Source organism: Protopterus annectens, chromosome 2.part0 (assembly GCF_019279795.1).
Source record: "Protopterus annectens isolate FY-2018-M chromosome 2.part0, PAN1.0, whole genome shotgun sequence".
NCBI lineage: Eukaryota > Metazoa > Chordata > Ceratodontiformes > Protopteridae > Protopterus > Protopterus annectens.
Genome location: NC_056728.1, coordinates 930985500 through 931011956, shown reverse-complemented (window position 1 = coordinate 931011956; position 26457 = coordinate 930985500).

The following is a 26457-nucleotide window of genomic DNA, read 5'->3' as shown; positions in this document are numbered from 1 at the left end:
TTGCAGGGGATTTCAACCAGGCAGATCTAAGATCTGTATTACCCAACTACTATCAGCATGTGGGATTTGTAACAAGGGGCAGCAACACCTTGGACAAGGTATACACCAATATCAAAATGACATATAAAGCAGTGCAATACCCACACCTCACCATCATGTTAATGACAGCTTACAAACCTGCACTAGTCAGGGAAAAACCCACTGTGAAGCAAATCAGGGTATGGCCAAATGGAGCAATCACAGCACTCCAAGATTGTTTCGACAATACAAACTGGAGCATATTCAAAGAGGCTGCAACATCTGATCTACATATTAACTTGGATGAATACACAGAAACTGTGATGGCATATATATCTAAATGCATAGATGATGTGACCGTCAACAAAAACATCATCATAAGACCCACACTAGCTCACCAGCAAAGTATACGAGCTTCTGAAGAATGTAATGTGACATTCAAATCAAAAGACAAGGAAGCTCTCAGTGTTGCAAGGGGAAACATGAAGCGAGGGATAAAGGAAGCAAAAAGGGCCTATGGAAAGAAAGTCCAGAACCACCTCACTGACATGAGAGATCCCAGGTGCATGTGGCAGGGCATAAAAGCCATAACTGAATACAGACCACTGTCAGCTCAATGCGAGGACAACACAGAATTCCTGGATAGGCTGAATATCTTTTTTTTCGGGTTTAAAGAGAGAAATAAATTACAGACCAGTAGCCCTCACGTCCACTGTTATGAAAAACTTTGAAAGGTTGGTCAAAAAACACCTGACAGCAAGCCTTCCAGCAGCAATAGTTCCACTCCAGTTCACATATTGTGCCAAACACTCCATGGCAGATGCCATTCCAGTTGCACTGCATCTCTCATTGGCACACCTTGAGAACAAGGACAGGTATGTTAGAATGCTGTTTATTAACTTCAGTTCAGCATTCAGTAGTGTTATCGTAAAGCAGCTAATTGCAAAACTTGTTCATCTAGGTGTCAACACCCATAGGATTATAGGAAGTTACTAGGCTATTGGACCTGAGGCCCTTACAAGCCCGGCCAAGAATTTAGCCCATGTTCTGACAAGTCAACACCCGGTACCCCTGTCCAGCAGGGACACAGGTGGAATATGTGCAACTGGATCCTGGACTTCCTGACTGAATGACCTCAAAGGGTATGTGTGGGCAAATAACTTTTTGAAAAGCATCACAATCAACACAGGAGTACCTTAAAGCTATGTGTTGAGTCCACTACTGTTTACTGTACTAACCTACGACTGTAAAGCTAGATTCAACACCAACCAAGTCATCAAGTTTGTGGATGACACTACAGTCATGAGCCGCATCAGTAAAGGAAGTGAAAAAGATTATAGGGAGGAAGTGAACACACTGACTGACTGATGTGCCAAGGACAACCCTGACCTTAATGTCAACGAAACAAAGGAGATCATAATGGACTTCAGGAGAAGACAACCAGCCCATTCTCCTCTCATGAGTAATGCCAAGATGGTGGAAAGGGAAAAGAGCATAACATTCCTGGGGGTTCACATTACAGAGGATCTATCTTGGTCAATAAACGCCAGTCATATACTGCAGTAAAGAAGGCTCATCAATGTCTGCATTTCCTGAGGAGACTGAGGAAATTGAGTCTACCACCCCCTACCCTCTCCACGTTCTATAGGGGTACCACAGAAAGTATCCTAACATTTAAAACTTTTCAGTGTGGTACTGGAGCTGCTCAGCTGCAGACCAAACAGCCCTACAAAGGACAGTGAAAGTACCAGAGAAGATAACGGGCACCAAACCTCCAGAACTACAGGAGTTCTACACAGCACAATGTCCCAACACAGCTACAAAAGTAATCAAGGATCCTACACACCCTGCTTATGAACTGTTCACATGCTTGTTGTCTGGCAGGAGATACTGCAGCGTGCACTGTAAAATGTCCAGGTTCAGAAACAGCTTCTTCCCTCAGACGACAATACTTCTGAACTCTGGCACTAATATCAGGGAAGCCAGACACTGACAAGATATGGGACAGCCAACTCTTTTGGTGCAAATAAATAAGAGACATTTTGGATTCTAAGCTTTAAAAATATATTGATAAAAATGAATGTGCAACATTATACTAACTAGATCCTCCTCTTATTTATGTGAGAATCACACAGTGCAATAGGAACTTATGCAATAAGAAGTCTTTCAGCTGCTGAAAATTATATAAAAGATAAACTGTGGTGATATGTAGTAGAATAAACAATAAAGCACTGTGGAGAGGACAAACCGCACCGGACAGCCGAGATATTTTGAACAGGTTTATTCCAAGGTTAAACGTTAGACAGATCACCACGTTTTTCGTCAAAATAACTATGAGACTTCATCAGACAAAAACGTGATCTAATTAACACACACACACATATATATATATATATATATATATATATATATATATATATGCTGACAAATTTTGAATTGACCAATAAAACTTTAAAATATCCTCGTGAATATACATGTAAATAAAAAACAAACAATTTCAAAAACTCATTCAACAATTTAAATATTTTGAATACATCCCTATTGTTATGCATATGATATGTAATGCATTAAAAACCTTTTAAAATCATTTGTTTGTTTACACATAATATATTTAGTATATTTATAATGTTAAAACAACATTCAGCCAAGAAACACGGGTGACTTAGTGGGACAATGCTCCCATCTAGTGGTTAAAATGGTGTATATACTTATATTTCGTCTTTTATACTGAAATCAAAGAGAAACTAAAGGTGAATAGAAATATGTAAAAATGCAGATAAAAACATATATATATATATATATATATATATATATATAAAATCCTGTATATAGGGTAAAATAGATAGATAAGTAAACATTGTTTTATACATGTGAATATAAATGGCACCTAAAATGCCTCTATAAAAAGTATATAATGTATTTGTATTTAATAAATATAAACCCAAACTTTATAAATATATAAATAAGTGTATATGATAATAATAATAGATGACAAACGTGTAACATTTCAAAGCACCACTTAAATAATGAAATATTATATCTCCAAATAATGGCTATTTGGAATTATTAATAAATTATTGATAAAAATATTAATAAAAAAATGTTAAAAATATGTATATGCATGTTATCATATATAAAAGTATAAATATGTGTACATATGACACCTAATGTAATGTAATTACAGTTTTGCTGCCCTTAATTTCAAAACTGGGGTGAGTGAGATGTAGTCATTTAAACCCGGGAATTTATTAGCCTCCAAAACAATTTGCCAATATAATTCCCGGTATTCGATGTATTTCTATAAATGAAATTAATATTGGTTATAAGAGAATTTATGCAACATTATATGATTTGTTTTTGGAGGGATTTATTGAATACAGTATGTTTGAATTTTTGCATAACAATAAACCAAAAATACCATCAATTTTCGGCATTCCCAAAGTGCACAAGAATTTGGAAGACCCTCCCTTACGTCCCATTGTAGCAGCGGAAGGTTCAGTGATTTCTCCTCTGGCAAGATATATTGATATTAAATTGAAAAACCTAATGTTTAAAGGAACATCCTACTTGAAAGATTCTTGGGACTTTTTAAAATAAGTGAATGGTATCACCACCAACAAAGACATTATTTTTGTTACTATAGATATAGTAGATTTGTTTGGTTCAATACCACACGACATAGGAATAGAATGGTTTGAAGAAGCTATAAGGTTTTTTCAAGAACTAAAGGATGATGAAATTTATACTTGTGTTAGTTTGATGGAAATGGTTTTGAAATACAATTACCTATTTTTTCAGGGAGAGTATTACCACCAACTAAGTGGGGTAGCCATGGGAGCAAGATGTGCTCCCATATATGCCAACATGGTTTTAAATACATGGGAGGATAAATTCATACATAATAGTGTATACAAAGAATGTTGGAGTTTATACAAACGGTTTTTGGATGACATCATTATATTCTGGAAAGATAGTATAGAAAGGTTAAATGAGTTTATTAAATACATCAATTGTACCACCACCTTTTTAAAATTCACTCATGAAATCGATGCACGGATGATCAATTATCTTGATGTGACAATAGAAAAGGATGGAGATAAATTCAAATCAAAGGTTTTTAGGAAAAAAACCTTTTCCAATTCATATCTGCATTTTAAAAATGGACACCCATTACATCAAAAAAGAAGTATTGTAAAGGGCCAAATGGTTAGGATTTCTAGGATGACATCGAATGACCAAGATTTTATTACAGAATTAGAATTTTTAGTAGATATGTTTTTGGATAGGGGTTATCCACTTGACTTTTGCAATCATATTAAAGAAGACATTATTCAAGGGAGGAAAAATAGGTTTGCACCTATATTGAATTATAGTCTCCCCATTAATAGTGACCTTGGTTCATTAGAGTCTAAAGACTCAAATAAGGAAAAGACATATAGTCAGGCATTTATAACTGATTTTAGTGGGGATGCAGATATTATACATCAAGTGGTTCACAGAGAATGGGAAAAATTCCTTAACGTCACAGATCTTAATTTAAACAAATCAAAAGATTTTTTTAATATTATTTTTAGGAGGGGATGTAACATTAAAGATTGGTTGACAGTTCAACATAAAGTGAAGAAGAAAAGCACTAAAATAGGGGGCACTTATTCATGTGGTATGTGTATGCAATGTGCACACATGATCAATTCACACAGTATTTTCATTGTAAGAAGAGAAAGAAAGATTATTGGTAAAGTATATAGTAACTGTAATTCTTTTGGAGTAGTATATATCGCTATATGTGAAATATGTTCGGCCTTTTAGATAGGGAAGACGGAGAGGAAGATAAGAGGGAGAATTTACGAACATTTGAATGACATTAGAAACAAGAACGAATGTAATGCATTATACAAACACACGAACACCTGCCCCCTAACTAAGTATAAATTCTTCATCTTAGAAGAAATTCAAAAGGATGAGAGAGGTGGTTTGTGGGAGACTCGCATCGAATACCGGGAATTATATTGGCAAATTGTTTTGGAGGCTAATAAATTCCCGGGTTTAAATGACTACATCTCACTCGCCCCAGTTTTGAAATTAAGGGCAGCAAAACTGTAATTACATTACATTAGGTGTCATATGTACACATATTTATACTTTTATATATGATAACATGCATATACATATTTTTAACATATTTTTTTATTAATATTTTTATCAATAATTTATTAATAATTCCAAATATCCATTATTTGGAGATATAATATTTCATTATTTAAGTGGTGTTTTGAAATGTTACACGTTTGTCATCTATTATTATTATTATCATATACACTTATTTATATATTTATAAAGTTTGGGTTTATATTTATTAAATACAAATACATTCTATACTTTTTATAGAGGCATTTTAGGTGCCATTTATATTCACATGTATAAAACAATGTTTACTTATCTATCTATTTTACCCTATATACAGGATTTAATATATATATATATATATATATATATATATATATATATATATATATATGTTTTTATCTACATTTTTACATATTTCTATTCACCTTTAGTTTCTCTTTGATTTCAGTATAAAAGATGAAATATAAGTATATACACCATTTTAACCACTAGATGGCAGCATTGTCCCACTGATAAGTCACCCGTGTTTCTTGGCTGAATGTTGTTTTAACATTATAAATATACTAAATATATTATGTATAAACAAACAAATGATTTTAAAAGGTTTTTAATGCATTACATACCATATGCATAACAATAGGGATGTATTCAAAGTATTTAAATTGTTGAATGAGTTTTTGAAATTGTTTGTTTTTTATTTACATGTATATTCACGAGGATATTTTAAACAGTTTTATTGGTCAATTCAAAATTTGTCAGCATATATATATATATATATATATATATATATATATGTTAATTAGATCACGTTTTTGTCTGATGAAGTCTCATAGTTATTTTGACGAAAAACGTGGTGATCTGTCTAACGTTTAACCTTGGAGTAAACCTGTTCAAAGTATCTCGGCTGTCCGGTGGGGTTTGTCCTCTCCACAGTGCTTTATTGTTTATTGGTTACTGCTGCACTGTGCCTTGCTTTTCAAGTTTATGTAGTAGAACAACCTTCGTGTGAAATGATGAATATATGTCTGTTGTATGTGTTATTGTGTGTATGTATATGTCTTCTCAATTAAAGCCTGGTGCACGCAGATTCATTTAGTCTGCACTTATGTAGGCTAAATGACAATACAGTTTCCTTTGACTTTACTTTGATGTTCATACCTGGGATGTGGTGACTAGCACCTAAATGGCATTTTTTTCCCTGTCTTTGCTCAACCTTGTGAGTAGTGTTTTGGAATGGTGCACTGTGGGGTCAACTATAACACCTATTTGCCATGGAGAATGGACTGCTGTTGCAGCCTGTAGGGCCTGGCCTAACCATTCTAATAACACTTGTGTGTATTTACAGTGGCAAAAACTATATGTGGTATGGAATGGTTGTCTGTGTGTTGAAGTCTGACTGAGGTATGTGCAGTTACAGTGCCTCATGTAAGATGGTTATGGAAGTTATTTTGTAGCACCTCAGCAGAGGAGGAGTTTAGGTTTGTCATGTGGTATTTAGGTGTGATGCTACTATTAGTACCAATAACCAGTTTGTGTGAGAGGTTTGCCTTAAGTTGCAGTTAGTATTTGCACCTCTCACATGTGGTCACATTTTGTGGTAATAGTAAATGGTTGTCAGTAAGCATGTACCAGTTTATGCGCTGCCTCAGAATACCTAATGCTAGAAGACTGTCATTAGGGCAGATACAGACTAAAACCCATGTTTGATCTTGAAATGCTTGATGCATACCTGTCAACTGTTCAGATTTTCTCAGAATGTTTTTAGTCTGCTCCTGATAAAATTTGTTGTTTTCTGGCAAATCATTAAATATTGAATTCACTAAATACTGGCAACCATTGAGTTTCAGATTTTCATAACCTTCTAAAAATGCATGTTATTACAAATCCTGTTATTCTAGCAACTTTCAAAGTTTATAAGAGCAATATTTAAAATCTGTCCCTAACTTTGCCCCCACCCCCCATTATTTTGGCTTTGTCCAGATTTCTTGTGCAAAGCGGTTGAGAGGTATGGCTTGATGGCATACAATTTGCAATGTTATCATGTTAAGAAATATTCTGATGACCTTTAGTCTATCATGGGTTGGTCTGTCTATGAAGGCACGGTGAAAGCAGTGCAAAACAGTATAATGTAGAACAGTGCAGTAGCTGTATGATATGTAAGGAAACAAATGGATGGATGGGTGACTGCAAATTCACTCCTGGGGTGGCATCCATGTACCTCCTGGACAGAGGAAGTCTTTATGAATTAGCACAGACCCTTACCACTGTGAACTTCATTCATCTAACCACCAACAATTGGGGCAACTCGGGATAACTATGGCTAGGATTATAAGGGGTCTAGGGCCATTAGCCTAGTAACCTTCTATGAGCCTATGAATGTATTAACACAGTATAATGCAGCACAGTACAGTAGCTGTATGATATATAAGGAGGCAAAATGCTGCTCAGCACAGTGGAGCTGAGTACTACTACGTGCAATGTAGCACAGGGCAGTATGTTCTAAGGCCTGAGTGAACATCAGGCACAGATGCCACAGGACAATAAACTGAGAGGTGTTAATATACTAATAATCTAACTGTGTCTGAGCAGCAGTCATGGAATATTCCAGTGAGAAGATCAGTGCCATGCCACATTTATATTGCAGCACAGTACTCCAAGAACCAGAGCTAACAACTGAATTTAGGGTTCCACAAAGTGGTTACTGCAAATGGCAAAATGTCACAAAGGTCACAAGATTCTTCAAGGTGATTAATACAATAGGCAAAATGTTACAAAAAATGTTAGTTACACAGGCATGGATAGCACAACATAGTAAGCAAGACATTATAGGAAGGACATGGTATACTTATGCAGTTAACAATCAGCTACAGTTGAGGAATGCAGGGCATGGGACAACAGTTAGCAATGCAATAGCTCTCAACCTTCTGTCATCTAAATGAGGAACACTAACTCTCATAATGTAGAACAAACGGGCAAAATGTGGAACACCTACTAACAGCTTCAACTAAGAAGCTCATAGAGTGGCTAAAATGTGATATTTTTGCTTGTAGAATATTTTTTTAATGAATTACCATGGTATAGTTGTATTTACCAAGACATATCAGTAAAAAAAATTGCTAACACTGAATGTGTAATAAACCCTTTCCAATGTTGAGTTTTGAGGAACTTGAACTTTGTAAGACAACAGCAGCAACCTTAGCTTTGACCACCATGCCTATACAGTGGTAAGAATGTCATTCTGTATTGCTCGCCTTTTAAGTAAGGGCATTGCCTCCAGAAAAAAGAAGTGGTAACCTCCTTGTACTCTTCCATAATCAGGCCAATGATTGAGTACAATGCCCCTTTTGGTATGTACCTTTCCAAGCACCTGCAGCAATTGGAGAAGCCACAAAGGTTCCTCACAAGGAAAATTCAAGGTCTTCAGCATCTGTCTTATCTTATCTGTCTTATCTGTCTTATGTGGATAATCTGAAATCACTGTCACTTTATTTTGTTTCATACAGACTACTCCGAGGTGATCTCTGCCTTGCATACAAGGCAGTCTCTGACTCTGCTTAATTCGAAATGCTGCATCTCTGTAAAAGTCAAATGGTACATGGTTTACTTGCTCTAAAGATCTTAACCTGGTGTGTGACATTAATAGAACCTGCTGGAGGCACAGATTTGCCTCCCAGAGGTTACCACATCTTTGGAACAGACTCCCATTTCATGTCAAACAGAGCACCTCATTGGCCGTCTTCAAATGCAATCTGGACAATTGGATGGGTAACCATAAATTCACCCCAGGGGTTACACTTTGTATCTCTTGGACAGAGGCAATAGGTGCTGATCATGGAAATAAGGGTAGAACTTCGCTAGGCTAAGGGCCCTCGGGTCCTATGATCCTACGATCACTAGCAGTCTGATAGTGCTGCATAGTGCCAATATATACACTGAAGTGCAAATGATGCAGACAAGAACTAGGGTGTACATACTATCCCAGAGAATAGGGGATATTCCTCATAGTCATTACTGCAGTATTCATCCTTGGGTCTTCCTGCCATGAAGTCACAAGATGCTGGCCCAGTTTCCAGAGTCTTTGCATCATCCTTAGTCGCCAAATGTTCAAAGTCCAGTCAAGGGATGACCGTTGGTGCCATCTTCAGTTCTTTCTAGCCATGCAATCCAATGTGTTTCTATGTTTACCTAATGCTTGTCTGTTGTCTGGTTCATTTTCTCCAGTACCCTATTTGAGGACTTCTTTTGTCTGATTAATGTTCAAAAAATTAATAACTTCTTGAAGAATGGGAGGCAAATTTTGTATAAAGATTTTCATTCCTTTTGTCTGTTTAATTTGGGGTTTCAGCACAGCATTTCTAATTGTCAGGATTGTGCTAGGTTTAGAGTTAAAATCCTTAAGCTTAGGGCCGAAATCCTTGTGGCATACATGGAATCCTTGACCCCAGTTCATGCCAACTTTGTGACCTCCTCAGCTTCAGCTGCTACTTTGCCTAAGAAAAAAAAATGTAAAAAGGCTACGGAAAAGGAGTCAGCAGACAATGGTGATCCTTCCGTATCTTTAACTAAATTCACCAATGACTCTGGTTAGACATTTCTGTAGTCTCCAGATCTGGAGATGTCCAGGCCTGAGCCCACTAGCTTGACCGCTGAAAAAGGCCACCTTGACCATAGGCCACTCAACTTTACTCTTTCCAACTTCTATGCTGGTCATGTTTGAGGTCACTCAGTAGGCCTCAGCTTCCAATGTCCAGACATTGGTTACTGAGGGAGAAGTTTTTTCTTCCACAGTTCTACAGAAACACACACCTTCTACTAGGACTGAGGACTGAAACCACCTTTATTAAACAGATGCCTATACCAAAATGAACACTCAGTCTGCCTCAGCCTACTTCCCAGCCATCTGCTACTACTATCCAGGTTGAAACTCAGCATTTACTAAAAATTGTCCAGCAATTCATAGCTTTTATGAAGTCCATCCTCTCGCAATAATAGACCAAGAGAGGCTGCCTTTCTAGAAAAGTCTGATTCTTCAAGATCAGAAGATCTTATTCTGAACACCCCCCCCCCCTCAATCCTATTCTAACTCTGATTTCAGTGATACCCTTTCCTTGACGTCCCCCCTTCCAGAAGATTTGTCCTTTGGGGATACTCTTCATAGGATGAAGGAGGGTTTTCCGTGAGAGAAAGTAAGGAATTCTCTGAATCTCAAATCATTGCAGGCAGTTTTTAAGTCTGCCAACCCCCAGATCACTAGCTATCGCCACCCCCACCTCCACATCCATGTGGTGTTAGATAATGTTAAGGACATCTATCTTCACCCAGATTCCCTGCCTCTGCACCAAGGAAGCCTGATCAGTTTTAAAGAGTGTGTGACTCGTAAACAACTCTACAAGAACCCACAAGTTGACCCATTTGTATTGAGCTCTTGTTCAGTCAGGCATTCCCAGTCAACAAATGTCAAATAAATAAAATAAAGTAAATATTGTCCACTGAAGCTACTAAGGGTGCACCTAAACCTGCTACTAGACATCACTATCTAATGACAAGAAAAGTAGACTTCTGGCCATGTTTGGGAAAAAGACATATACATCTGCTACTCTATCTATGAGGGTTCTTAACTGTCAATTCCATGTATTAAAATACTTAGAGTTCTTGAAACAATAAATTCTTAACAAAGCAGAGGGCATTGAAGATAACGTCCTACTAAAGGTCATCCAGAAGACAGAGCAGCATTGCAGGTCAGGGGTGTAGCAAGCAAATTCTATTTTGTACTCACTAGCTCTTAGTGCTACCCTCCCCCCTGACTCCTGCAGTTAAAAATGGACACTTCTCTCAAAATGTTGCGCTGTTCCTCCTAAAACTATTAAAGATATTGTTTTAGATTAGGAATACTACACCAGTTGTTGGAAGCATTCATTTTGACAGTTGCAGACAATATGACCTGAAAAAAGCCATATTGATGTGATGCTCAGAAAAAAAAAATACTCAATAGAGTACAGAATGTATGCCTGGCTACACCCTTGCTGCAGGTTTCCAGGTGTTTCTTGAAGTATGGTCATGACAAATTAGATGCTTCATGCAGGGCTGCAGCTACTGGCTGTGTCATCAGGAGGCATGCTTGACTTAGGACACTGCCACTTTCTGACCAAGTAAAGGCTGAGTTCTTGTTATCCATCTCAGAAAGAGAGAGACCATCCTCACTTCTTGGGGGATACCAAAGCCTCCAAAGGGCGAGGAAGCTCTTTTTCCATCCATCCAATCCAGGCTGTGTCTGCAAATAGTGTACAGTGATCAGTGTATTACCCCAGTAAACAAACTAAAATAGATAAATAAATCCTGCATGAGCTTTTGCAACAGGAATCCTATCAGTCACTGCAGTGGAGTAGACACCAGCATTCTACTCAAGACTTTTCCTTGTACCAAGAAAAGGAAGTACTTGGAGATCAAACTTAGATATCTCCAAGTTGAACAAGCTCCTAGCCATTTCCAATTTCAAGATGTTGACACAATGGATACTGCTGGCCATGATCTTTCCAGGATTTTACATGGTTACAGTGTACCTTGAAAGATGCCTTTCTTCACATTCCTGTAGGTAAGAGACGCAGAAGATACCTTTAATTTATAGTAGCAGGTTCCCACTAACAATTCTGCACTTTACCATTTGGTTTATCCACTGCTGCCAGAGTATTCACCAAATGTCTAGCTCCAGTTATAGCACACTGCCGAATACTAGGTGTGCACATTTACCCCTAACTGGATGATTGTCTCATCCAGGAGAAAGCTATCCTGAAACTTCAGACACCATTACTTTCAGAGTGTAGGGCTTCCCTTCAGTTTTCTCAAGTCCCAACTTCAGCCCCAGACAAAAATCGATAAACTGTTCAACAGAAAGCCTTCTTGCTTCAAGACAAGGTGTCCTTTCAGACAGAATTCGTAATCAGGGTGCTGACAAAGCAGACCATCACAGCAAGGGAGTGTCTGAGGGCCCTAAGGTTCATGGCATCTTGTATCCCAAGGATCCCCTTAACAAAATGTCACATGAGGAAATGTCAATAGTTTCTGCAAAACTCCTGGGAGTAACACTTCGAATCCCTAGAAATCCAGTTGCCTTTTCTGTCATGCCTCAAAAAGAGAACTTCTCTGGTGGAAAGATGCCATCAAGTTCAATCCAGGTGTAATGTTTTCCCTAGCAGAGATGCACATGGCCATCATCACAGCCTATTCCAGGGTAGCACAGGGAGCACCCTTAAACATACAGAGGGTCTGGACCCCAAACTAAAGAAAACTTCACATAAACCAAAATGAATTGCTGTCAGTCTTTCAGCTATAAAAGCTTTTCAAAATTATCTATCCTCAGGCACACTGCAAATCTGGATGTAAAAAAAAAAAAAAAAAAGTTATGTGGTTCATCAGCAAATAAGGGGGGGGACGCACTCCTATGCTCTCTGCAGTCTAGCAATAAAGATTTGGCTGTTGGCACACCAATTGCATTTGACTCTGATAGCATCCCACATCCTGGGCACAGCAACAGGCAACTTTCTCAGGAACCCAACAGACAGAAACATGGAGAACAAATGCCATCTCCTTCAAGTGGATGGCTCTCTTTCTTTATGCTTTCCCACCCTTTCCCCCGATACCAGGGAACTGGTAAAGATGAGGTCCGATAAATAAAGCATGACTCTCATAGATCCTTTCTGGCCAAGTTAACACTTGTTCTCTCTCCCTTGGGCCTTGAGTGAAGGACCACAAGTGATAGATTTGCTCCCTCAGCCAAAAGGGTCTGTCACTCATCGACAACTGAAGACACTCAGACTAGCAGTTTATAGGATTGGTTTCTGACACTGTAATACAGCTTATTCTACAGACCTGTTGTCTATCCTGAGAGAGGCTAGAAAGCCAACTGCCAGAAAATTATACTTATCCAAGTGAAATATGTTTTCCCTATGGGAAAGAACAAAAACATTAACCCATCACAGGCAGGCATAAAGCTTTTGTTACATTACCTGACTGGGTTATACCGCCAAGATACTCTCTTACTCCAGTATTAAGGTTCACTCTTCAACTATCTTTGCTTGCCTTTACTGCTCTTCAAGGGTCTATATTACAACATCGAACTTGTATAAGTTTGAACATTGTGATATCGAACCCAACAGTCTGATATCTAAAAATAGTGAAGCCACAGCACATTGATTTTTTTCCTAGGGAAAAAAATTGTTGGGCCGTTTTCAGGGCTTTGCTATTTCCTCCACTGTGGTGCAATCTCTGAGTTGGGATATTTAAGTAGGGGGGTTGTGAGGGGCATAGCGCCTCACTTTAGTTTAAGTTTTTTTTTTTTTTTGTCACGGTACCATGATTTTTATTTTCCCTGGGAAAAAAATCGCTGTTCTGTGTTTTTGTTATTATTGGATTTTGGACGTTTGGGTTCGATATTACAACATTCGAACTTATGTTAGTTCGACGTTGTAATATAGACCCGCTCTTAACTTATCTATTCCCACCCACACATGAAGCTTACTGAAAGGGGTCATACATCTTTGTTTTACCCCCCCCCACCCCAACCAGGAAAAGCCTTAACTGTACCTGGAATCTAAACTGTGTTTTAGGGAAGCTAACTTTGCCAACTTTTGAGCCAGACAGCATCTGCTCCTCTAAAGATGTTTACCTGGAAGACCACCCTACTCACATCTATCACTTTTAATAAACACCATCAATTAGCCAATCCCTCCAGGGCTATAGGAGTCAGCAGACAGCTTGCTCCGCAACTAGTAGCTTTGGGAGTCTCCCCCAAGGATTAGCACAGCAACACTGACTACAAAGAATATAGTACAGTTGTGTCACTGTTACCGTAATTGTAGATGTTTCAGTAGATCAGTGTTGCATTACAAACTCTTACCATCCTACCCCTTGGTCTGCTGCCCTCTCCTAATCTCTCTCATGCTGGAGATAGGGAGGGTGAAGAAATCACATCAGATGGGTAGCCTTATTCTTCTTCAGTAACTTCTCTTTCTGCTTACACATACCTGGTCCTTCCTTTATCTCTGACCAAGAAAGTTTTTGGTGACATCTATAAGGGTTGTGCTAATCATCATCTAGAAAGACCTGAAGATGGTGCCGAAAGATGTCCCTCTTTTACCCTGATGTCCAGATGTTGGCCGTTGGATGTCTGTCAGCCTGGTATGATGAAAAGACTCTGGAAATCGGGTGGGTCACAGAATTCTGCATGGTAGAAAGACCGAAGAATCACTACTGTGACACTGATCTACTCGAACATCTACAATTATTGTTGGCGTGACACAACTGTACTTTTTGAGGATTAGAACAGACAGCAAGATGAGTAATTGTTACTATTGTATGCATTTCAGCACTGTGTTATGTATTTCACAAACTCATTTTATGCACAGCATTTCCCAGATTGTGTGGTACTGTTTTCCCTATCAAATATGGCAGCAAATTTAATGGCAAGTCAGTAGTATTGCAGCTAAGCATAAATTAGCAAACATGGAAAGTTTGAAGCAGACATTAGGAGCACACAGGCCAATTTTAGTAAGTACATTTTTTTCCACAGGCCATCAAGTTCATAAACGGTTAACTCAGCTTATTAGGTTGGGGTATTCTTTTTCCCAAGCCTCGGGAGATTCTGCAGTATTGTTTACATAGTGTTAATACTTGTTTCTTTCAGAGTGTATTTCAGTATTTCTTGCACTGAGTTGCACTTTGCACTTTGTATGTATATGTATATTTACTTTTTTGTCTTGTTCTAGTTGCATGTATGTTGTTTATGTAATTCATACTTGGAGAGTCACTGAAACCAAAATCATATTCCTTGTATGCGTGCATACTTGGCCAATAAATGGGATTCTGGTAAGTTAAGTGAAAAAAAGGTCAGATGGTGGGGGACTGTTTCTAAGTTAAATCCAGTAGCCAGATTTCATGTCAAGTTTGTTGTATAATAGCTCTGCCAGACAGAACAAACACACTACATTTAAATATGACAATAAGAGCACACAAGTCTATTAAAGTTAATTCTGCTAAGTAAGCAGTTGTAACTTTTTTTTATTCATAGTTTTTTTTTTTTAATTTTAACATTTGTTAACCGGGAAAGCCCAACTTGAAACATAGCCAATTTTCAGTGGAAGCCCGGGGAGAAATGCTCCAGACATGTCTTTGAACATGGGAGGAAACCCGAGCACCCAGAGGAAACCCACATGAATACAGGGTGGACATGCAGACTTCGCACAGAAGGCACTCTAGCCGAGAATCGAACCAGAGAACCTCTTGCTGTGAGGCGACAACACTACCGCTGCACCACTGCGCCATCCAAACTTAGGTACAGAAACAAAAGTCGTAGCCTTTCTCTTACCAGAGTTCAAGGCAACTTTATTTCAAAACTCAACACAGTTAAGAGAAGACTAGAGGGAGTTTGTATAACAAAGTAAGTTGTGTGTCTTCCACTCTGACAGAGTCAGCTGCTAGTTATAATTTTCACTGGGCACTTGGTTTCCTCCCATATATTCTGAAGACATGCTGTAGATGAATCGGCACTCCTCTATTGTGCTGTGTGTATACACTCTGCATTAAACTAGAACTCCATCCAGGATATTTCATTCTTTTATGTCTTCTGAATGCTGAAATTGTCTCTTGCTCCCCTGCACCCTAAATTGTGTCTGACAGGTAATCATTTACAGTTTCTAAAAGTGTTCTCATTCTATGGTTTCACTGCAGTTGCCACTGGTGGAAGGAGTAAACAAATCTTAAAAGATACTAAGCATCCACTTTGCCGGTATGACCCTTTTGCTTCTCTTCTTGAATGATGAACACTGTTTCCTGAACAGGACGGACCACTTTCTAAAGTGCAACCCACAAAAGAATGAGGGCTCATAGTAAGATCACAGATAAGAAGCAGCTAGTACATTACCTGCTTGCTTTTTTGGATACTTCATATTTGTATTATGTGATCTGCTTATGTAATCATTTTGTTTTGAGTGAGATACTCTGCACTCTGACATAGAAATGACAAACGTTACAGGTTGTCTTTAGTTTTAGGAACAGCTCCTTGGTACTGGCTTAATTTCAGGTTCTGAAAGTCCTTGATAGTGTAGAAGTATTGCTTTATCACTCAGTTACCCACCCAGAAAGGCGGGGACCTATAATGCATACTGTATAACCTGCCACATTGTTAATGTCCTAGCAAGTGACTGTAGGCTTCAGCAAAAACAAAAAGGCAAAAACAAATAATACAATCTATATCATCTACTTTTTCCTACATGTAAGATGATCCACTAGGGACATACAACATGGTAGATCCCAGCAGCTGTGTGCAAGCTTCTAGAGAAAGCCAGAAAGCCACTGTCCCCTAGAACTAACGGACAGCATTCCAGTACAAGGCAACACTTGTCTTTGATCAGGTACACAGGACACCTTATGCATTTTTGGACTAGTATAATATGACCTGGGTACTGTATTCATCTGAGTGCCCTGTGTGTTTATCACTTGTACTTTTTTGTGAGCATGGAATATGCTCAGTATACACAAGCTCCCCGAAACCTGCTCTTTTGCATAAACTGTATCTAGTATTGATCTGCAGGGCAGTTCCTCCTTTTTGTACATATTTTTTGACATTCTGTCTGTCATATAGATTGTACTTATTGTCTTTTCCAGTTAAGACTCACATTCTCTGTCAGTTGCTGTATGAATGCTAGATTATTCCCTTAGAAAGACCAGGCCAGTTAAACATCTTAACACCATACCTGTGCTGTACACATGCCTGTACTCATTTTAAGATTTTAATGTAGGCTTGCAATTTAGTGAGTGTTCTTTAATAGTGCAATCCACACTTGTTTTAGTAGTAAATACAGTCTTCTGTGTCTGTTATATTATACAACAGTGAATGGGAATATTAAAGTATGATGCAGTAACGTATTGTAGAGAAATGACATATACATATTTTTCTGCATGTTTTTTTATAAACACCTTTATTGAATTATCACCTGTGACATAGGCAATTTTACATTTATATGAGTAATCAAACACTATTAACAAGTTTACATTTACAAACATTATACTTCACACACATATTGCTATATATTATATAACCAAACAACATTACAAAAATTATTCAATTCCTGCCCCCCCCCCCATTTTTAAGCAACATACATTTTTATTAAACCATCACGACATAGGCAATTGTACGTTTATATAAATGAAAACAAACCACGCCAACGCAATCCTAATTGCAAGCATTTTACATCATAAACCATACTAACACACTCCCAGTTGCAAACATTGTACATCACTTATAATCTGCCCAATCATTTTCAAACATTACGTCTCATTTAAATCCTGCCTTCTTCCCCTTATGTATTGTTCCCACAATTCCCATTTTCTCTATGTAGTTTCTTCCTTTTTTTAAGATCTCAATTCCATTTGTTTTATCTCAGTTACTATATTCGCTACTTTTAATATATTTGGTTTAGATTTTGGTTTCCATTTTGTAGTAATTGCTTTTTTGGCAGCTACCATAATTAGACACAGTAAGGCCTTACCATGTCTAGGCAATTCCAATTCTGTACCATAGCTCAGAAAAATCATCTCCCTTGTCACATATCTGCCCACCCAGCATATGTGACAGTGCATCCCGCAAGGAATCCGTAGTCTGCCAACTCACCACACTCCCAGAAAATATGTTCCTAATTGTATCTTTCTTTCCTGTCACACCTTCAAAATTTGCAGTCTACCCAATGAAAAATTCTCTGGAGTCTAAGTGGAGTATAAAATATGTATATAAACATTTCCAAGCAAAAAATCCTGAATCTTCTAGATTTTGTTGCATATTTGGGAGACACATATATAATTCCATTGTTTCTTTGTGAATTGCTTATTCATTCTCTCTTCCCAATCCTTTCTAACCTCCTCTGATTCTTATACTTATCATGCAATATTTTATATGCTCTACTAATTATTACTTTTTTAATGTCAGTTTCTGTTCCAGACTGTAATAAAAACTCTACCAGTGTTGGTCTTTCATTTAGGACCTCCCCCCCATTTCCTTCTCTTTGCCTGTATTCTGTCAATCCATGATAGGGAAGGCAGGCAATCTCTAACCTGCAGTCCAAGTAAATTTTTGGTATCTTCCCATTCTGTTACCTTTCCCTCTCTAGTTGTTTGCTCCCAATACCTTAGTTCCTTTGCCAGTATTTTCCAATGAATTCTGGCCCCCTCTTGCCTATTGTCTATATCCCTAATTGCAGTCATCCCTATCAGCAGAATCTCCTTTCTCCATTCCTGTGTTGGTTTAGTTCTTAGAATGCTTTCTGCTACTTTATGGATATAATATTCTGTATGATTATTGTTATTCTACTTTAAAGGTCTGCATCCAAAATCCCAGTCTCTCCTTGTTTCTTGAGCTTCCCCTGTGTTTCATCATCATACCTTTCCACTTTGAATTATAGTTTTCTGCTTGTGCTCGGTGTAGGAGACTTAACTGTGTTGCTCTGAAATACCCCTTCAAATTGGGTAATCTCTGTTCTACTGGAAGAATCTGCTTATCCCACATGGCTCTTGCCATCTTCCTCTCCCAGATAAAGTCATTCAGCTCTTTATTAATTACTATCCACAGCTTCTCTGGTTGATAAAAATATGCATGACCTGGGCATAAGTCTAATGGGACTAAAACATTTTAACTGCTTGTATCTTACTATCCATATCCATATAACAAAGCTTTATTTTCTCAGATTTTGTATTATCTTTTGTTTAGTCTCTTCACACATATCCTTAGCTAGCACACCAGAATCATTTTTAATCCATACTCCTAAATACTTCATTTTATCATGTCCCCATAAGTATGGATATTCATATGTGGGTACATAATTTACCACTATTGCCTATGTTTTTAGCTTCATTAATTTTGTATCCTGAAAAGATATAGGTTCATAGATTCATAGATGTGTACTAGGCTAATGGCCCTAGAGCCTTTACAAGCCTAGCCCATAGAAGTGCCCTGGCATCGTGTCACTCGACGTTAGTTCCCAGTGCCTCTATCAAGTACAGCCACTGGAGTGATCCCCGGGGTGAACTTTCTATTACCCATCCACTCATCAAGATTTCTCTTGAAGAGGGACAGTGAGGTGCTCTGCTTGACATGTATAGGAAGTCTATTCCAGATCATGGGCAGTCTCTGGGTGAGGAACCTGTCTCTCCAGCATGTTCTGTTGATTGTGGTAATGAGATTGAGGTCTCTCGAGGGTGTGGTGCAGAGGGATTGGGATTTCTTTAGATGTAGCATTTTTAACAGAGCTGGGTCAGATATGGCTTTGTAAGTCAAGCAGAGATTGACTCTTAGTAGACGATATGAGACAGAGAATAGCTGGAGTTGTTTGAGTCTGTCTGTGTAGGACGTGTTTAAGGCCCAGGATCCTCTTTGTGAGGTACTTTTGTGGCATTTCCAGCTGTTGCATGTGTCTAGTGAAGTACATGCCAAATGGGGCATTATACTCGATGACTGCCCTAATGAGGGAAGAGTAGAGAGAGATGATGACCTCTTTCTTCCTAGATGAAAAACCCTTGGACTTTCTGACCACAGTAGCAATGTGGTGGTTGAAGGAGAGGTTGCTGTCAACCTTTGTCCCCAGATCTCATAACACCTTCAGTATTCAGTGGGCTCCCATCAATGTGGTAATTAGTGGGAAATTAGTTTTTCCCAAAAAGGTTGACAATGCATTTTTTGGCATTAAGCTTAAGGCCATGGTTTTGACACCAGTCATTGGTCTCGGTGAGGCCTTTCTGTAGGATGTCTACATCACTTGGGGAGTTAATAATGGCTCCCAGAAACTGTCTCAAAATATTCCACAACACTGTAATGTCTCTTTCTGGTTTTGACAGGTATAACATTATATTATCTGCAAATAGAGCAATCTTTTCTTGACTACCATACCAATTATATATTTGAATTTCTGAGTCCCTTATTTTCTTTGCCAGTGGTTCTAAATATCATGCAAATAACAAAGGAGAAAGAGGACACCCCTGCCTGGTTCTTCTGCTGAAGCAGAAATTATCATAGAGGACCTCACCCACTTTAATTTTCACCTCCGATCCCTCAAATATTCTCCTAATCACCCTTTAATTATTTCAGGAAATGAAAATGATTCCATTGCCCTAATCATAAAGTCCCAACTTACTCTGTCAAATGCCTTCTTTGCAGAATGACAGTAGTATTTTTTTATATTCTTCTTCCCTCTGGATCATCAATGTTCTGTTAATGTTGTCAAATGTTTGTCTCCCCTTCACAAAACCACATTGATCCATATCTATCAATTTTGGCATTACTTTTGTCATTATTTTAGCCATCATAACCACAAACACTTTTTGATCATGGTTTAGTGTTTAAATGGTAAAATCCACAAACCTCCACATGTATAGAGAAGGTGCACAGCCCAAAGTCAATTACTATCCAAAATCAGAAATGGACAGCCACAACAGTCAGCGAATAAATGTTTTAATCATACAACCATGGAGAACATCCAATGGGAAAAATCCAAAGAAAAAAATCAGCAAACCATTTTTGGACAATTTGCAGAGATGAAAGTAAATTGGCCGAAACTGGTTTGCTGATTTTTTCTTTGGATTTTTCATAGGTTCATAGGTAGGTACTAGGCTATTGGCCCTAGGGCCTGTATAAGCCTAGCCAAATGGTACCCTGGCTTTTGCCACCCAAGAAAATTATTTTCCTGTGCCCCTGTCAAGCAGAGCCACAGAAGTGATCCCTGGGGTGAATTTCCTATCTCCCATCCAATCATCAAGATTTTTCTTGAAGAGTGCTAATGAGGAGCTTTGTTTGATATAGATAGGTAGTTTGTTCCAGAGTATGGGAAGTCTCTGAGATAGGAATCTATCCCTCTGGCATGTTCTGTTTATTGTGGTGACAAGGTTTAGGTCCCTAGAGCATGTAGCTAGGAGGGATTGGGATTTCTTTACATGGAGCATGTCCAACAGCTCTGGGTTTGACACAGCTTTGTGTGTTAGGCAGAGATCACCTCTGAGTAGGCGATATGTGACAAGAGTAAAGTTGGAGTTTTTTGAGACGGTCTGCGTAGGGCATATGTTTGAGGCCGGTAATCCTCTTTGTGAGGTATTTCTGTGACCTTTCCAGTTGTTGTAGGTGTCATGTGAGGTACATACCAGAAGGGGCATTGTACTCTATAATGGGTCTAATGAGTGATGAGTAGAGGGGAACAATGACCTCTTTTTTTCCTGGATGAGAAGCCTTTTGTGATGAGGTGTGCCACGTAGAAGGATTTCCTGACTACTGTAGCAATGTGATTATCAAAGGAGAGACTACTGTCCACCTGTGTCCCAAGGTCTCTTATCACACTTTCGGTGTTAAGTAGACTACCGCCTATGTGGTAGTTCATGGGTACAGAGTTTTTACCAAAAGGGATGACAATGCACTTTTTGGCATTGAGCTTGAGGCCACGGCTTTGACACCAGGCATCTGTCTCAGTGAGGCCCTTTTGTAGGATGTCCACATCGTTAGGAGATCTGATTATGGCTCCTAGTTTGCAGTCATCTGCGAACTTTGTTAGCCAAAGACCTTCTGTATTAGCCTGTACTTCAGAGAAGTAGATACCAAACAGGAGAGGACCTAGGACTGAACCCTGTGGTACTCCACTTGTCACTGGTCTGAAGTTGGATTTAGAGTCTGCTACTTTCACAGTGTGGGTTCGGTCAGTGAGCCAGTTGGCAACCCATCTTGTGGCATAGAGATTTATACCTAGTTTAGTGAGTTTGTCTATAATTTCAGAGTGGGGGATGGTGTTGAAAACCTTGGCGAGATCTAGATAGGCTGTGTGTACCACCTTACCCTCATCTACAGCTTTGGTGACCGCTTCAAAGAAGTCTATCAGGTTTAGGAGACATGATCTGCCTTTTACAAACCTGAACTGGGTAGGGTCCAGAGTTTGGAGATTACCAATGTCATTGTTTATAAGTTCCATGATGATACACTCCATAGCCTTGCAGACCAGGCTCGTCAGGCTAATGGGGCGGTAGTTCCTGGGGTCTGTGGTGGCTCCCCCTTTGTGGACTGGGATAACCATTGCTGTGCACCATTCAGTGGGCACAAAGCCTGAGGTGAGGCTATGATTGAACATGGTACTTGGGTGGGGTGCCAGTTTGTTCTGTAGTTCATGTAGAACACAGCCTGGGATGTTGTCAGGTCCCATGGATGCTGTGTTCTTGGCTTTGGAGAATGTGTTTTTTACCTGTGCATCCGTGATTACAGGTACTTTGCATTCTTCCAGTATAAAGATGGGCCCTTTAGGGGATGAGAGAGGGGTAAAGTTAGCATTGAACCAATCTGCCAGGATGTTGGCAATTTCAGTTGGTTCTGTATATTTAGTGCCATTGTGCTGTAACTCAGAGCAGATCTGAGTGTTGCCATTGAGATTCTTGACATAGCTATAGAATGCTTTGTAGTTGTCTTTAGAATCAGTGGCGATTTTGTTTTCATAACTAGCTTTGGAGGATTTTATGAGGGATCTCAGCTTCTTACTGAGGCTCACCAGGGAGTTCCTCCAATCGTGGGATTTTACTCTCTTTTGCAACAGCTTCTTTCTTCTGTTGTGGAGTTTGTTTATAGCAGGGAACCACCAGATTGGCTTCCTTTTTTTGGAGGATAGCATCTTGGTTCTGCTAGGGATTGCACGATCCATGCACTCATATAAGTGCTTATAAAGTGCAATTGTATAGGATTCAGCAGTCGTATCTCTATTGTCCATCAGCATGGGTGAAGTTTGCCACTTCTGTCTTAAGAAGCATGAAGTTGGCTTTGGAGATGTTCTCCATGGTTGTATGATTAAAACATTTATTTGCTGACTTTTGTGGCTGGCCATTTTTGATGTTGGTTAGTATTGAAATGGGCCTGTATAAAGCTAGATCTGATGGATCTTTACCCTCTTTAGGTATTAAACATCTACCACTGCTTTTTTTTCAGGATGTTGGTACTACTTCTCCTCTTAAAATACTGTTAAACAAAACCTTCCAGATCTTTTATCATTTTTCCCTCCTAGCTTCAAAACTTCCACAGGAATACGATCTATTCCTGGGGACTTTCCTGCAGATTGGTTATACATCACAATTTTTATCTTATCTCCTCCTATTCTAACTATTAGTAATTGAGCCTTATCTACCTATGACCTTTATTTATTTATTTATTTCCAGTTTGATTACCGGGGAAGTCCACTGGGCCAGAACGTGCCCATTTTCAGTGGAGGCCCAGGGAGAAAAGCTCCATAAGCAATGCAAATACAATCTAAGTTACATAATGTTGAAGGTAAAAAAATACATGTATAAATGCATTCATACAGTTAGTAAAAAAAAAAGCAAATGCATACAGTATACCTCATAAACATCATTAAGGAAAGTAGATAAAACAGATTTTCAGTAGTTTCCCTTCAGAGCAGCACGTTTCAACTGTCTGTAATATCGAGGTCTGAGGTTACTTGATATTTACAATATTTACATACAAGGAGTAGAGAGAGAGAGAATTACTTAAACTGAGAAGTAGCTTAAGTTTGTTTTAGGAGCAATAGAAAAATAATAGTTCTAGGGTAGTGTGAAGTGAAAGAGTATAGAGGGTTCAATGGGTAGTTATTTAAATTTAAGTGGGATGAAAGCAGGAACATTTATGTTTAGAAGACAGGTAAGAGAAAAGCTGGGTTTTGAAGGATTCTGAGTTAGATGTTGTTCTAAGTGAAGGAGGGAGAGAGTTCCATTTCCTGCCTAGAGAGAAGGAGAGAAGGAGTTGGCCAGCAGGGCGTTTGGGTTTGTGGATAGAGATTAAAAGTTGGTGTTCAGATCTTAGAGATCTATTTGGGATGTACGGAGGAAGGATGTTTGTTAAGGCTGGGCATTTATCAGGGGAGAATATTAATTTATGAGCAGTGGTTAGTTGGAGATAGTCTAGGTGGTTAGAGAGTTCTAGCCAGTTCAGAGTTTGTAGGGAAAGGCAATGGTGAGTAGAGGTTTTAGATTTGGTTGCAAATTTAGAGATCATATTATAGCAAATTTCGAGTTTAGAGGAGTTGGAAGAAGACAGGTTAGTTAGGAGTGGAGCTCCATATAGTAAAGATGGTAGAAGATAGGTAGTTGCTAAGGTATGCCTAGAGGAGTTGGAGAGAAAGCGGTTGTTCCTATAGAGCATACCTAGCTTTTGGTGGGTTTTCTTTATGTTTTGTTGTATGTGGATATCAAATTTAAGGTGCTCGTCTATGGTGATGCCAAGGAGTTTTGCAGACGGGACCACCTCTGTAGTAGAGTTGGTTTGGCTTAGGATTTTGAAAGCATTTTTGTCAAAAGTGAAAGCCCTGGAGGGAGGGAAAAAAGAATTTTAGATTTATTAGATTTGAGAGAGAGATGATTTGGTGCATCCAGTTCTCAGTAGTGGAAAAAGCTATTTGGGTTTTTGTCAGTAGTTCAGGAAGGTTAGAGGCGGCACAGACTAAGGTAGAGTCATCAGTGTATTGGATAACTGTTGTGTCTGGGATGGCAGTGTGAAGGTTATTTATGAAGATGTTGAAAAGCATGGGTCCAAGGATGGACCCCTGGGGAACACCAGTGGGTGTAGGTAAGGAGGAGGAGGTAGAGTTTTTCCATCTGACAGCTTGAGATCTGTCTGATAGGTAGCTGGAGAACCAGGATAGAGTATCAGGGGCGAGATGAAGGTTGGCTAGATGAAAGAGAAGGTGCTTGTGAGAGATGGTGTCAAAGGCTTTAGAAAGATCTAACAGTACAGTGGAAACTAGTAATCTAGAATCCCTGGCTTGGCTGTTTCTAAAAAGGATAATAAGGCAGTAATGGTGCTGTGGCCAGGGCAGAAACCGTGTTGGGTGGGTGTTAGGAGGTGGTTTTGGGTTAAGAAAGGCATGAGTTGGTGGTGGACACATTTTTCTAGAATTTTTGATATAGGTGAGAGTAGGGCAATTGGGCGGAAGTTGGAGATATTAGTATTTTTGCCTCCTTTATGAAGCGGTAGAATGTAGGCTGATCGCCAAAGAATAGGAACGTACGACTCTTTTAAAGATATGTTAATTAAAATGCTGATAGGGAGAGCAATACCTTCAGCTGCACATTTAAGGAAGGAGGAGGGGATGTTGTCAGGGGCATTGGAGCATGGCTTTAGTTTGGATAACAGCCTTTTTATAAATGTGGTTGAAACAGGTTTCAGCTGGAAATTAAGACGACCGTTAAAAGGGTTGTTAGGTGTAAAGGAAAGAGAGTTGGATGTATTACTGTTTGGAAAGGATTTAGTTAGATTAGCTATAGATTCAGTAAAGAATTTGTTGAAGTGAGAGCTTAGTTCTGTGTCAAAAGGAAGGATAATGTGAGGAAAACAATCAGTAGAGGGTGAGAGCCAGAAGGTAAGTTTGCAGAGATGTATAGTAAGTTTGAAGACTGACAGTGAAGTGGAGTTGAATGGAGATATGTACTAAAATGACAGTAGAGAAGGGTCAGAGGCTTTAAGATTGAAGGAGATGGGAATTTGTGGAGTGGAGGAAGTGGATAGGTAGTCCTGGGAGAAATAGTGAGGGAGAGAGCAGTGGGAGAGATATCTAGGAAACACTGAAGAAGAGAATAAGGTACCGAGTGGGAAAAAGTAGTAGAGACAGCAAGATTGTAGAGGAGCGCCACCTTGTGGGCAGTTAGTATGAGTGTAACAGAGACCTCTAAGGGGAATATCCAGTTAGGGGATGGAAGGAGTTATCATAATTCAGCATAGGGTAAAATAAAATATAAGAGGGAGAGTAGGGATAATTTAAATAGACAAGAAAAGGGGAAGAGGTGGCTGCTAGCTAGCCTGGCAGGGGAGCACACTGCGACCTACTAGAAAGTATGTACTACCTTTACATATTACAAGATGGTTAAAGCAGTACGCATACTTTCTCTGAAATGTCCTTGTAGGGAGCAGATGGGATTTTAAATTTGATTTAAGTCCCTTGTTTATGGGTTCTCAGCATGGACTTCCGGTAGGGTGCATTCAGGAGGAGAAGCAGGATAGGCAGGAACACAAGCTGGAACATACAGGAGAGAGAAAAAAAAATGTAATGAAGCAGGCAGTGTAGGAGTCGAGAGCTGACAAGCAGACAGGCGTAACATACACAGTTAAATCTGCAAAAGTGAAAATGGACAAAGCAGTTCAGATAAATTAAGTTAACCTCTATCAAGTACCAAATATCACAAACAAAGCTAAGAATAGGTAAGAAAATGTAAATAAAAAGACTATAACGTACAATGTAACTTGGGAATGATCAGTCAAAAACT